The sequence below is a fragment of the Aricia agestis genome, chromosome 10 (genome assembly GCF_905147365.1).
Source record: "Aricia agestis chromosome 10, ilAriAges1.1, whole genome shotgun sequence".
NCBI classification, from domain to species: domain Eukaryota; kingdom Metazoa; phylum Arthropoda; class Insecta; order Lepidoptera; family Lycaenidae; genus Aricia; species Aricia agestis.
In genome coordinates, this window is record NC_056415.1 from 5330427 (window position 1) to 5344417 (window position 13991).

Genomic DNA, 13991 nt, shown 5'->3' on the forward strand with positions numbered 1-13991 from the left:
CGACTATCTGTTCCTGACCGGGACCATTTATGGACTTTATTGGGAACTTTCACCATAGTATAAATATGTCATACAGTAGAGTAATTTGGCCGAGTTAGAGTAAGAAAAACGTGCAGGAGCACGTTTTTTCAGTATATGTCTAAACATTCATACGCTGATTGTACTGCAACAATCTGTATGTTCAATCAACAATTGTGTCAAATGTTCAATCGACGTGTGAATGGTTCTATATACATTGTATGCGCCACTATTTATTCGTATGGATGTATACTGCAGTAAACGTGCAAGATTATGCCGTGTGAACCTGGCCTTACTCTAGTAACTGTCTTTGGAAAGAATGTCGTTTAATGTAGCAAAAACTTTTATTTAATAACAGAAAACGTTCTGTATACATTTTTCCGAATGTTTTATCAAAGATTAATGATTTAATAAAAATTAGTACCTACGACCTGAGCATATTATTATCATGATAAATATAAATTTGTACCAATTGGCAACTCACACAACTGGAGTTCACTTAATTAATTAAATACAACTTTAAGGAGCTTGCGACATGACAGATCACTTTGTGAGACTAAAATTACGCTTATGTGAACGTGTGCTCGTCTAGGTTCCTCGTATGAAGGTAATCTACTGTTTAAATGTATACTGTATTTTCATAGAGGAAAGTGCTCAAATTCGTAACAGGCCTAGATTAGATAGAGGTATATATCATTACTTTTGTTAACGTTACGCACTAGGCGCCTTTACATAACACGATATCTTTGCTTGAACAGTGTATTGACAAGTCCTTTCTATTCCATAGATTGCCATGGAATATATTAAGATTATTCGAGAGAGTATGAGAATAGTTTTCGAATATTTAAAGCGAAAGACAACGTAAATCACTGTATGATTGTATTACTTTATTTGTTTCTTCTTCCATTCAATTAAAACTGAATGTTTATATTTATTCAGGTTTAATTGAATGGAGAAAGAAACAAATAAAGTAAATATTTTAAGCTAAATTGTAACTAACATAATTACTAACACTAGTAACTTAGTCTAAGAAAAATTGTTACTAACTAAATAACTAACACTTATGGATGAATAATGTCCGAAATAAATGATTATTATTATTATTATTAATACAATCATAAAGCAAAGTGAAGTATAAAGTAAGCTAAAAATTAAATAAAAATTGTAGTAACTTTTTTATTTTTATGACAATCAAAAAACCTTCAAGATTAAATTGTTGTTTCCCTGAACCGTACATTTATTATGCTTTCTATGAAAATGAAAATTAATATTTTTAGAAACAGGTAAGTATGCAGAAATTTAAAAATCTTAAATTATATTAAAAGCGAAAATTTTCAACAACATTCAAGAACATTCGAAGAATACGTATGATTAAGTTGGAATCCTCAATACAGACAAAATAGCACCGAATATAACATCTGATATCAAGTAACATAAAAAAATATATCCACAGCCGAACATATAATCTCCTCCTTTTTGGAAGTCGGTTGAAAATACTGTTCTTAATTCTTATATAACCAAAAAATAATTATTATCTTCTCAGAGCATAGTATTAATTTTAATGTGCAAGACGTGACGGCCGTGCATTGCGACGTTTCCTCATTATTGTGAATCGTGGCTTCATATTTTAATGCGGAAGAAACGGAGGGACAACGGAACGGAAGATATTTAATTGCCGATTTCAGATTATATTTTCCTAATGTGGGCTATAACGCAAAAGTTTTAGCATACTTACAGTTAATATCATACAGTAAACAAGATACACACGTAATCCATACCAATATGATAAAATATGCGAAAGTGTAAGCGCCAAAATCGCTGAACCGATTTTGCTGTTTGGCATGAGCATGATTGGCCGGGATACCTTGAGTACCGGGAAAGGACATAGGATACTTTTTATCCGGAAAAAATGTACGCACAATTGACACAACGGAGTTGCGTGCATTATCTAGTATAAGAATAGCTTTAGCGTGAAAAAATTGCACTAATATATCCCATTCAAAAAAGATGAAAGGGGGCGTCCACGAATTACGTGATGTATTTAAGGGGGGAGGGGATCGAGTAGAAGCTCATCTAATCTTACGTTCGAGAGAGGGGGGGTCTCGGCAAAGCTCAATTAATTTTATAGAAGGATAAGAGACTCTACATGTATAGTTTTAATAATAACATATTATGTCACAAAAAATAGAAGTTACTCCATTTGTACAACTTCGAAAACGTGGATCGTGTATATGCAGCAGTAATATTTTTTAAGAACAAATTAATAAAATTAAAGGAAGACTGAATTTTATATCAAAAGCAAAAAAAAAAAATCTAAAATTTATTTTGCTGTTAGAAGCATATCAAAAGAAAAAAAAAACTAATATTTATTTTAATCTGCCATCAATTTCATTGAAAACATTAAGTTTTAGTAAATTCGAACTCTTCTTTTTATAAACATAAAGAAGACATAAAGAAGGTAAGTAAACACTTACCTTCAATGTAATCAATTTATCATTTTGTTCAATATGTATGAGCACTAGGTGCAAGCTTTAGGTAATAAATACTTATAAGGAAACCACACGGAAGGAGTTAAACCATTTTAAAATGCTAAGTTTGTGGGTCACTTCATTCAGTTTTCAAACCGCATTACACCAGTTTCGAAAGCTTCCCCAGAACTTTATAATATCAGACATTTTGTAATATCCAAGTATGCTTATCACACAGTAGAGTAACTTATCCGTATCCCTGAAAAAAAAAATCGCTTAATACAGAGACCAGATTTACATACACGTAATATTACAGAGTACAGTGTTTTTTTTCTTCAAGCTTTCTGAAACTATTTTGATAGAGTATAATTTTATCTTTTTTTTTTGCAAAATTTCACCTTGAATCAAAAATTAAAAGTGTATGCATGTCGAATAAAACCCAATTCAAGCTGTCTAATTTCAGGTTGGTCTGCTGTATATTTGTATACTATGGTTATACTTTATATTGCCCGTCTAAGATTTTATGATTTGCAATTTATATTTGCACTTAATTCAGAATATTATATTATTATGATTAAAGCTCTATCGCTACAATAGAAATGAGGGTATCGTAAAGTATAATATTTGTCAATAAATATTGCAATATATATTATGGTATTGCATGAAACTGTTAAGCGCGAATATAGCAATCAAATAATATGACAACTTAACGCCTAAGGGTCAATTCAGACCGCAACGCGACGCGTACAAGCATATTTACAAGACATCTAACGCAGTTGTAATCTGTCAAATCTATACAAATTTAGAAATGCATCTACGCGTCGCGTTGCGGTCTTAATTGACCCTATGTTACGACAGTTTCAGACTTTTGTATAATTTAATATATATATAATTGGAATCTCGGAATCGGCTCCAAAGATTTTCATGAAATTTAGTATATAGGGGGTTTCGGGGGCTATAAATCGATCTAGCTAGGAATCATTTTTAGAAAATGTCATTAGGAGTGAGCACACTGAGACGGGCCGTGCCGGGGCTCATCGCAAAAATCCACCTCCATACAATTTGTATGGAATCGGAAATCCGCTGCGCCCCGACACAGTGTGCGATACGCGCATCCGCTTCCATACAAATTGTATGGAGGCGGATTTTTGCGATGAGCCCCGGCACGGCTGGCGACGGAATTTCGGCATAGTGTGTCGTCTGTCGCGTTACGTCCGTATTTTGTATGTGTTTGATACGTGACGTAAACGCGGCGGAATTTACGTCGGAGTAATTCAGCCTAGTGTGCTTAGACAGTGACAAATGATTTTATGCCTTGTACCTTGAAATCAGGTTGTTGTTCCATGGCAAGAAAGTCTGTATTGGACTTGATCGTCCTAAAATATGGATTGTTCTATTTATAGGACAATGTTACTCTAAACGAGTGAGCACACTGAGACGGGCCATGCCGGGACTCAGCGTGCCGGGGCTCATCGCAAAAATCCGCCTCCATACAATTTGTATGGAAGCGGATGCGCGTATCGCACACTGTGTCGGGGCGCAGCGGATTTCAGCTTCCATACAAATTGTATGGAGGCGGATTTTTGCGATGAGCCCCGGCACGCTGAACCCCGGCACGGCCCGTCTCAGTGTGCTCACTCCTAATGACATTTTCTAAAAATGATTCCTAGCTAGACCGAGCAAAGCTTGGTCGAATAGCTAGTAATTATTTATATACGTTATCCTTCTTCACGGTAATAATAAACGTAAAATCACGATAAAATTTATTACATAACAACAATTATTGATAAAAGATGAGCGCTAACATCGTGGCGCGGTAGATGCCTGAAGATGCGCTATTACAAGATATAAATTACGTAATTGCGCAGTAATGATAATTACCCTTTGTTTATTGTCGGTAATGAGCCGTAAGGGCATGATACCGTACAAAAGGCCGCGTCGCCCTACAGGGATTAAGTGGTTCGAAGAATAATTTTAGCCCTATAACAGTGCTTTGAAAATTGGTAAGACTTAGAAGTTACTTAATAAATCTTTTTGCTTTTCTAATTGATAAAAGATAAATACATCAAAATTTGGCCGGAAGGTTTAATTGCACCCTGTATATACATTCTAAACCAAGAAAAAACATTTACACTAAAAAATATAATTTCTTCCATTTTTGTCAGAGCCGTGTGCGCGTTGATGTCTTTTACAAATTTCCTTTAGAATGACAGAGATAGTGAGAGGCGCTTCTTATTAATTTGCTGCCAAGATTATGATGATATAAATAACAATATTCTATTCAAAGGCATCATTTTAAAATTTGACACATCATTAGTAGTAAGTAGGAACTAATTTTGGAACAATTTTTTCTTACCTTTTGTTCTCCATTCACCACGTTCGGACAACGAATTGTATCTATACGTTACGTGAGTTAGATGATTAGATTACGTTATATTTTCAAGCGTCTCTTGCCCAAAAATAATATAAAGGTCGTTATGTCTTCATTTTGATTGCGATTATATAAAAATGTTTTGGCAAATTCTCCAAAATTGGTTTCCATCGTTTATTCAATTAAGACCTATTACGAAGGAGCTGACCGCAGATGCAGACCGCAGAGATTAATCTTGTTAACGATCAAAAGGCGTCACACATTTTTTCGCCATATATTCTATTCGTAAACGTACATAAATGACGTAAATTTTGTTGAGATAAATATATTTTCGCAAAAACTTTCATGGCTGGTGTCAATTAATCATTTATATATGTGATTGTGTTTAGGTACCAACTGTATACAGACATTGAAATGACGCCTGAAAAGTCCTATCCCAAAGTTTCATATTCTTTATTGCACTAAAATGTCATGTGACTTTTTAAACGACTTCAAAAAGGGGTATTTTTTCCTTATAAAACTTTTATGCGTTTAAGTGTAACAGCTAGGCAACTGACGTAAATATATTTCCAGTAGTTATACAAACAGCATAAATTATTTGTTCGCCTAAGGTTCTATTATTAGTGATGTAAATTGCTTTTGAAAGTAAGACCTCTTCAGTTGAGACACGATGCGACAGTTAGCTAACACGTCGTGACGTATGATTCGGGACGGAAATTTCAATAAAGGTAACGTCTGCTCATGATTGTGCTCATTAAATTTTTCTCTGTTAAGCTACAGGCTTTTATTATCATCAATATTGTTATTAATGTTTTTTCTACTTTCAAGTGCGCAGTTCACTCCTAGTGCAGTCCTAGTATACATATACTATTATGATGCTGGACCTTAGTCCACCGCGTACGTTGTTTTAAATAATATTATGTTATTGTTATTTAAAAGAACAGCGAGACTTGCGGTATATTTTTTTTTAGATATTGAACAATAAACGTAGAGTTGTAATAGCATATTTCATATTCAGAATAAGAATACATTTTTTTTAGCATCACAAAATACATAATGACAAAGACAGACAATAATAGAAATTATGTTGTGTGATGCCAAAAATTGACCCCTGCGCAGCAAACGCAGCAGGCAAGCCCACTGCACTGTTATTCTGTCGAAACCAATAAATGATATTAATTTCAATGATATTATATCTTAAACGCTATACGTGGGAGAGCCACGCTTCGGCACGAATGGGCTGGCTCGACCGAAGAAATACCATGTTCTCACAGAAAACCGGCGTGAAACAGCGCTTGCGCTGTGTTTCGCCGAGTGGGTGAGTTTACCGGAGGCCCAATCCCCTACCATATTCCCTTCCCTTCCCTACCCTCCCCTCCCCTATTACCCTATTCCCTCTTAAAAGGCCGGCAATGCACTTGCAGCTCTTCTGATGCTGCGAGTGTCCAAAGCGACGAAAGTTTGTTTCCATCAGGTGACCCGTTTGCTCGTTTGCCCCGTTGTTTGTTTCATTAAAAAAAAATACCTGATTTCATCACTCATCTGTTGACTTCGTTTCCCAGTTCACTTCATAAAAATCCACCAGTGTAAAGTATGCTACATAAACTTTACAAATTTGTAAAAGTCAATACGTTACAATGTTTGTCTACTCCGATTACGCAGTAACTATTAATCTGTATTTACACTGTATTGACCAACTTTGTACGTCTTAGATGTTAATTCGTTCTAAGTCTGGTACTAGTGATTTCCATTATTATGTTAATTGGTAAAGGACAAAGAATTGTTAAAACTTTGAAACTGTAACAACAGTGGTTGGTGTTTTGTAAAGTTACTTTAGCTGTGCACTGTACAGTACAGAAACCACTTGCTTCGCTTAAAAATGTATTAATTGTTGTGGCAGATATAGAAAATATTTAATAACTTTTTTATAATTAACTGTTTTATATTATCATAATATTATGAATAATACTCGATTTTCTAGGAATTATTTTGTACTTCAGTAACGTTCCGAATTTTTATAAACGAAATCTATATATTATTTTCAATTAATGTTAATTAAAAATTACCAAAAAAATAAGTTAATTGCTTAAAAAACACTATTTACAAAAATTACATTTTGCAATTTTATATGAAGTTAATTTCGTAGGCTTTAATTTTTTTTACTAAATATGAATACTCATAGTACAGTTCCGTGATGTTGCAAGATGTTCAGTACATGGTGCAACCACAGTGGTATAATGAAATGCACAAGTTACCACGTGCCCTCTGACTTCTGTTCGCGACAGTACATGTTGGTCACTTGTTATATAATCTTAAGTGCCCGTTTTCTAAGGTTTTTTTGGACGATGTTCCTTATCGCGCGTTCGGTGTAAAGGAGGCTAGACAGAACGATATTTGACCTCGACACTTTTTTATTAGTACCTACCTGCATGGTAGGGCCAGAGGGCGTTGATAGTATTTCTGTGCATCAACTAGATGGCGTTTTTTGAGAATAAACAGCGACCCGTTGTTAGTATTCCTGGGCATCGATAGATGGGGTTTTTTTTTTTAAATTGAGTTTATATGTACCATCAAGGAAATTGATTCCTAGGCAGTTGACGGTCCTACGTCAGTTGGTCGGCTTATGTCAATTCAATGTTAGTTGTGATCGGTTGGCTGGGTTTGACTTAACGCGACCAAATTACTTAGGCCGCCATCTGCCTAGGAATCAACTTCTCTGATAGTACATACAGGTTTTTTGAACATAAGAATTTTCTTCGTTTACTTCGTTCCATTCGGGTGTCCCTTGACACCTGTCAAGTTTTATGATAGGAGGATAATATCTTTTCAACAGCGTTGTTAATAGTTTTGACATTACCCAATCGTTAACTCTATTGAATAGATAAACTACTGTCAAAAAGATCTCAGAAACCGACAGGACATAGATAATTTGATACGAAAATCTATCGATCACACGAGATATTGTAGAATACTTTTTGTTTCATGAGTTACTAATTCTTTGGGTTGTCAATAACAAAGCGTAAGGAGACTTTTTAGGATGTTTGGCGATAGCAATACAACAACTATCTATATTCCCAAATTATTTGTTGAGTAGGTAAGTATACTATATAGGCCTCAATATTATGTTATTATTGATAACAAAATATAACTGTAACTCGCCTTCTATACAATACAATGGAATACAAAGTCAAAATATAATGTGTGTGCCCTTTTAGCACTGACTTTATTTAATGTTCGGTGTGAGTGCAGGCATTAATATCATTAAAGAGATTTCGATAATGCGGCTATAAATATGGCGATAAGGCGATGAGAAGACAGGCGGTGTTTAGCCTGCGCGTGCGCTTGTAAATAGTAATAATTCGTGACCTGCAAGCAACTCTCGACCTTCGGGATTGGCCAATTCAATTAAATGGATCATTCCATTAAATTAATGCCATTTACTAGATAATTGTTTCGTAATTATATGTTGGTGATACTAGATAATATTTCTCTAACAGGTGCGATATTAGATATATTATTATAATATTTTTATTGCCGCTTTATAATATTTGTTGAAGACAGATGTGATTGGAGACTTGTCATAATATTTTGTGCTACCAAAATCTTGATATGTTGTAGAGCGATAAAAAAATGTTTTGAACAAATTTTGCTGTCATCCTATGCCTACGTAAATATTATTTTTCTCTACCCGCATATAGCATGACAACATAAAATGTTATTAGCCATAAATGTAACGGTAGCAGCTAATCGTTATCACTAAAGCCAAAAGTCAGAATACATTATTATAAAAACGTAATCTCTTCGTGAAAAATATAAATTCATGGCCTGGTTCTCAAGTTTCGGGTGTCATTTCAATGGCAGGCCATCTCACTCGCGCGTATTAATGAACATAATTAACGGTTGAGAATCTGGCCCCAGATTAGGTGTCTGCACCATTGCATCGATAAATCGGAATCGGAAATCGACAGTCGATGGGTCAGGCCACAACATTGCGTTGCCGCGTCGTCCGCGTCGCATCGTGAAAATCTAGGACGCCGCAGAAGGCATAGCAAGAATTTTTGATGAAAGAGTGCTGCTATCTATCATATGGACATTATGATTAAATTTTTGCGTTGCGACATCGCATCGCATTTCTTTGCAATGTTGTTTTTGCGATACGGCGCCGCAACTCAGTGTTGTGCCTGGACCATACATACGACCTTCTTTATTTTTAAGTCGGCTAGTAAAAATTTCGATTCCGAGCGCTCATCAGCTGTGGTTACCGGTTACTGTGGTTACGTAACCGCGGCCGTGAACTCAAACGCGAGCATTAGCATGCGCCTGCGATGACCGCGCGTAATGCTGCATTACAATAAAATAGAAAACAACTTGTAGTATTAGATCGTTATCGAATATGATGTAAGGTGATCTCATATCTCGGTATCATTAGAATTACAAATGTGAAGTTTCTAATTGTGGCTAAATTAAACGATCATCCAACATTCTAATGCTAAGGACTCACATGCAGTTTTGCTCGATGGTTTTACTCCAAATCGTGTAATAATTACTGTATGGACCGCAAAACTGACAGCTCGAAGGCTCGCATCGAGTCGGCTCGATGGAATTAAATATATCGATTTAGAATAAATCTATCGAGCAATGCTGAATGTATGGACGAAAGCCCGAGCCGCGGGTTGCTCGACGTGATTGCTCGATCGAGCAAAACCGTATGTGAGTACTTAGCATAAAGGCTTCATACTCTTCATTTACCAGGGCACCGTCATTCTGTTATTTCATGCGGCTTCTATACAGTTTCGATGCAGTCTCGGTGCAATTAAATGACGGAATGATGTTTTATTGTAAAATCCATATCCATACTTCTATACTGATATTATGTGTTCATAATACGAAAATGTGTCTGTCTGTCTGGTTTTTCTGTCTGTTTCTTCTTCATCCCCGCTGAATCGATGTTGCTGTTTGTGTTAGGCATGGTGGGATACAACAAGCTGGAGACCAGGAGGGACTTGAGTTTGGCGTGCTTTATGTTTAAAGTGTTGCGTGGCAAATTAATTTATCCGGGTTTACTGCAATGGCTGGCACTGAACGTCCCCGATAGGTATGTGTGGTGGAGGCGGTCTCCCGAGCTGTTCGCGACGCCGCACTCTAGAATAAACTTATTAAAATACGCGCCCATTGTAGAAGCAATCCGAATACTTAACAAAGTCAACAACAAGTTGGACTTATTCATATGTCCTTTGAGTGAGTTCACAAAAGTGACACTATCGGTCATATTATGTTATACATGAATTAATTTAATTATTAATGTATTTACTACGTTATCGAATTGGATATTAGTCTGTAATGATAGTTGTAAGAATGTTTAATAAATAAAAAAATAAAAAAAAAATGACATCGAGATACTTTGAGTCCCGGGAAAGGACATAGGATACTTTTTATCATGAAAAAATGTACGATTCCCGCGGGATAAACGAATTTTGGCGCAACGGAGTTGCGGACGTCATGTAGTCAAACTATAAAGTCAAACGTATTGTTATTGATCGAAACTTCAAAAGGAGAGTACTATTTTTGTGATGGTATGAACTATGAGGTATCTAAACTGAATCAAAGCTTTATACCAGAATTAGGGTACAGACATAGAGCTTAAAATGTCTTCAAAATGACTATATCCACTGATTTATTATGACAACACAGGTGACATAACCACTCATTTTGGCACACGGTTGTTACACTCAACTCAGCAGCTCCTATGTTATTGAGTTTGATGATAGGGTTGTCCACAGCTACCGTGAAAGAGGCTTCAATTTTGAATGTAACCATAGTACGATCGTTAAGGATATTCCATATATTTTTTAGACATTCTAAAGCTTTTGGAGATTTACTCTGAAGTGAAACATTGTAAACGCAATTTTTGTGTTAGGTACTCTTAAATCAATTTTCTTAACAACTATTTATTTATGTATTTATTAAAGATATACCAACAACGCATTGCGGCAACATTCATCATTAAAATCTACTACAGTTAAGATAAGATCTAACGCAATAGTCTATTACAGGTATATACAGCTTAAACAAAGATTCTCCATATTTAAGATAAACAAAAATTAATTACAAAATTATTATGAGTAAATTCATGCTTAAAAATTAACCCTATTAATACGACTAGTTTACAATCAGTTTACAAGAAAATAACAATTGGTCAATGATAAAAGTTAATAATTCTAATAAAACTATACCTTAGTAAACGTATTCAGATAATTCAAGTAAATTAAGAATATTTAAATATCAACATTTGAAGCGCTCATTTGTATATAAATTAAAAAGAAGCAAATAAGAAAAAAAAACAAATACAATTTTTTATATCAAAACAATCTTCTGAAAGGGGTGACAGATGTGCGAGTAAGTACGCGGACTTATGGCTCGACGATCTAAGTCACCTGTGTGTCAGCAAAGAGCCGCAAGCCGCGGGCCGCGAGCCGCGATCCGCGAGCCTGTGGCATGGTAATCCAGTGTGAGCGATCCTCGTGTGTCACCGACGCGAGCCGAGTAAGTTCGCGAACTTAAAACCCGCGTGCTTTAAGTTCGTACGTCTATCAGGCCTTTGAGGCTAGTAAAATGGCAAATCTTTTATTGTTATACGTCATGTGCTGAGTTTGACGTGTGCGCTTTTAAATATCTCAAAGATGTTCCAATGTAAAGATTGTTTCAACGATCATTTAGCTCTCAATCAGAATGTAATGATGGCAAATGATTGATGAGTAAACGACAAAGAACGATTAAGAGTTAATAATAACATCTCAATTAAATTAAGACACGGTAAATAAAATTAATACCCTGTGCCAAGGCTAGGATTCGATCTTTGCATTCATTAAAGATTGGATTATATTATTTTGTAATTATGACAATTAAAAATAATAAACTTCAATCCCTTAATGAATTATTTACTTCATACTTCATAGGACCACAATTATAAGGTCGTTGATTCTGATTTCTGATTACTTTTATAATAATTTATAATGGTGCAGCCCTATGACCATCGTTCAGTTTTTAGGTATGCGTTATTATTTTGTTTCTTTCATAGTTCTCATTAATTTTGAGCAACAAGTGCGTAAAATTACTAAAATGGTGTATTTTTTTATTAATTATCCTGCCTTAAAAGTGTAAATAATATGAACCTAAAACATTTTTTGCCGTATAAAGACACAAACTTTTGCAATATATGTTTTAGACTTTAATATTATATTAAACGTATGTGATAGGTTTATCATTGTATTAGCATGATTCGAAGGAGGTTGTAAATATTGAACGATCAAATGTAAAAAACTGGCGCGATCCTTCTTGGTAAAGTTTACGCTGCGCTTATGTTTATAACGCCAGATTTATTACTACGTGGTTAGGGCTACTAATTGCTGTTTGATTTGACATTTCGCTCCTTGAATACAAAAGGGACACAAATCGAAATCCATAAATTTTACAGGACAGCCAAAACAAATTTTTGAAACTGTTTTTTTATAATATTTCATATATTTATTAATTAAACATAAGATGTTAATATATCATTAGATGCGTATTTATAAGCTCTATCTATCTACAATATAAACTTTGTAATAGATGTTACCTATTAAGAAAAAAAAGCATAAAAGTCCCTTTTGCATTCAAAATTTGAACCAATATAATAAAAAATATGTCAAAAATTAAACACACTTTTACAAATAAAAATGGTTTATTGTACCTTTTTGGTAAAAAACCGTATCAAAAAGTTTAATCTTATTACTAGGTAAAAACATAAGCGAATGGATACCAGGAGAACATTGTATTAAAAAATCTAAACTAAAAAACCTTAACTTATTATTAAGTAATATAATTGAGATCAACTTTGTACGTAACTTTTATTCAGCAAAATTAAACATCTCTCTAAAACAATTATATTTGTAAGAATTATAGAAAAAACAAGAGATAAAACTGTAATAATCATTATCAAAATATACATAAAATGACCATATTCATTAATAAATTCTCTAAATAACTCAAAAAATAATCAACAATTGTGACGACAACAACAACAAAAAGTGACGACACTAATTTGTCTCTATTTAACATTAATAATTTAAACAAAACAAAATACAAGATCAGTTCTAAAGGCACATAATTCAGTAGCAAAATATTATAGCTTATTATGTAATAATACTAATGCACAGTAACAATCTAAGTAGAATCACAGATAAACACTTTAAGGCACTTTTTACGTAAACTATTTTAAGTTACAAATTATAATCGTTATTTATTATTGTTATGTAAATGTTTGTATAAAATTTATAAGTCTTTATTATCAAAAGGAACTTTTAAAATTAACTATTCTAAATATTATCACAATTAGGTATCTAATAATAAAATTACAAATTTTCGTAAAAGCTTTGGTAATACTTAGGAATTATATTTTTCTCAATAAGTTTAAGAATACCCTGTTTTTTAGTTTCGGTTATTTTAAGTTTTTGTTTGTACAGTTTTTTTGGCACTATAGGATTAGCAGACCTTCTTTTTGTCAGCGTGGCTACCGAGGTAAACTCTTCAGTTTCGTAAGAAGTCTTGAAGAAAAATTTGTTCTCATAATCTCGATGGACTTTAATAGTTTTTATATCAGCCCATTTGACTTTTTGTCCATCTTCTGTAGTAGTGTAATTGCCGACAGCCAGAGATTTTAAATCTAAAAAACTCTCATGCGTAAGTTCGTGAACAACGAAGGGTCTTCCTTTCTTCTTTGCAGTTTTAATAAGGGTTATGTACTGATCCGGCACATAAATGGGAGAAGATTTTAAAGCATTCGAAATGTTGCGTTGAATTAGAGAGTGAGCAGCATCTCCTTCATTTTGAGTGTGCCCTTTGATTAAAAAATTATGAGTAACACTCCTCAACTTCGATAACTCATTTATGGCGTATTGGTACGTTGCTAACATAAATTTATTTTTATGTTGGCCACAACAGTTGTCGCTGTAAAATACTACATCAAAATAGTCAGAAGCTTTCTCATTCAAATTTTTCAAGTACGCGAGCACACACGATCCTATTTCGTTAGCACCACGAGCTCCTGCACCTTCATGCCAAACGTAGCAGGTCGTATTATTTGAACCCAGTTCAGT

General features: G+C 34.3%; 1 protein-coding gene across 1 annotated transcript in view; it reads left to right on the forward strand.

Moving 5' to 3' along the window:
* Nucleotides 1-13991, forward strand: part of LOC121731082 — a 52525-nt gene that overhangs the window by 12190 nt on the left and 26344 nt on the right. The window lies entirely within an intron of this gene.